This window comes from Amphimedon queenslandica, unplaced genomic scaffold (genome assembly GCF_000090795.2).
Source record: "Amphimedon queenslandica unplaced genomic scaffold, v1.1 AMPQUscaffold_13492, whole genome shotgun sequence".
Classification (NCBI taxonomy): domain Eukaryota; kingdom Metazoa; phylum Porifera; class Demospongiae; order Haplosclerida; family Niphatidae; genus Amphimedon; species Amphimedon queenslandica.
Window position 1 is genome coordinate 50,598 of NW_003546272.1, and position 1,755 is coordinate 52,352.

Genomic DNA, 1,755 nt, shown 5'->3' on the forward strand with positions numbered 1-1,755 from the left:
ATTTCTCAACAGTTTCTCCGGTTCAAATTATTGTAAACCAATACAACTTTTTTTTAACTTAGCAAAGACTGTAAAAAGTCTGTCGCTAGAAAGAAGAAACTGTTCAATATAAGTGAGGCTTAAGAACTGCAAATGATGTAAATCTGAATGAAGCTTCTCCAAAACATTGACAGAAATCTGAAACCCATAAAGATTCAGGGTATGGATGTTCTTACATGTAAGAATCATTCGTTGATATTTACTGAACGGTAGCTCTCCCCTTAAACTCAGTGACTGTACATGTGGGCCACATGTTTGTAAAGCTGACTTGATGAATGGAGCATTTGTCTTATGATATGCATTATCAATGACAACATTTCTCCACAAAAAAGGATCAGAACATATCATGTAGAGCCTTCTATTGACTAATCTAAGAGACATCTTATCTCTAAGTGAGAGCATCATGCATATCTCTTGTATTACCGTATTTGGTAGGGAATCAAACGGGTTGGTATATTCCTCATCTTCTATCAAAGGAAGCTGATTTGCAGTGGATTGATCGATAGGAGGTTCTGAGTGGTAGAAATCATCATCAGACTCGTCGTCAAAGAAAGAAATATCAAGTTTAAGTCTTTTACAGCAAGGTTCAGCTTCAGCCATTGTATGATATGGATTTCTATAGTCCAAAGAGTGTCTAACCTGACACACGTGAATACACATGTGCATTCACTTGTGTCACGTGAATGCACGTGTGTACCGTATAGCTTCAAATTTTAGTCAATCAAAATTTGAAGCAGTGGTGGCCATCAGCAAGTTTGAGATTATTTTTATCAAACGGTCAGCAAGATAAGACTAAACTGCTGTCCAGAGACTTCTCTAGCAAGAAGGAAGATTTGGAAAGTAGATTGCTATCTTTTTCCTTCATATAAAGGACCCTCATTAGTCATTAGTTGAATGCAAGTGAGAAAGCTGCTAAGTTGTGTATTTATGCATGCAGATCTATTTTAGGTGATGTTTCTTCTCTAGCAGCCAGCAATTAAGCCAAGGTTAACAAAGACAATCTTCTTCAAATATGATTTGTTCAGTGACTGCTTCTACCTATATATATAAGCAAGATAACTTTATTTGCATGCTTTAGAGATCAGGGGCGTATCTGAGGGGGGGCCTACAGGGGCCTGGCCCCCCCCCCATCAATTGTTGTAGATAATAATATTCATTGTTTGTTTTATTACCTACCACCTAGTAATATAAATTAACCACCTTGTAATCATGTACAATACATTGCACAGCAGTAAATGTACAAGAAATGAGAAGTAGAGAGAAACAAAACACTCATTTTACATTAATCATTGTTGAAAATGTAAGATTTTGATGCTTTTAAAATACGTAAAATGCTATTTTAGTGCACTATACGAACGCTAAAAAGGGGGCGTGGCCAAATTTTTGGCGCGCTTCGCGCGCCATTTTTCCTTGTGCCCCCTCATCATTTCCTTCCCAGCTACGCCCCTGTTAGAGATACTTTAAAGAAAATTTAAGCAAGATGACTGCACTGTATTTAGACTTGTGAAATTGCTTTGCTTGCTCATACATGTAAATCAAACAGCACATAATCTATGCTTGCTTATAGGCTCGCCCCTTTAATGTTTTACATTCTTGATTCTTCTGGTTGATTATTCTTTAATTTGAATTGACATCAAAAGATTCTTCTGTGATTCATTGTTCAATTATTGAATAATCATGACTGCATTACATCTATTATTGTTATCTTTGCTTGAT

General features: G+C 36.4%; 1 long non-coding RNA gene across 1 annotated transcript; it reads left to right on the forward strand.

The window, feature by feature from the left end:
• Nucleotides 1–749: 749 nt before the first annotated feature.
• On the forward strand, nucleotides 750–1,397 carry LOC109580410 (uncharacterized). Its single transcript, XR_002184233.1, has 3 exons — nucleotides 750–939; nucleotides 988–1,339; nucleotides 1,383–1,397. It is a non-coding gene; the product is annotated as an uncharacterized LOC109580410 (long non-coding RNA).
• Nucleotides 1,398–1,755: the final 358 nt, after the last annotated feature.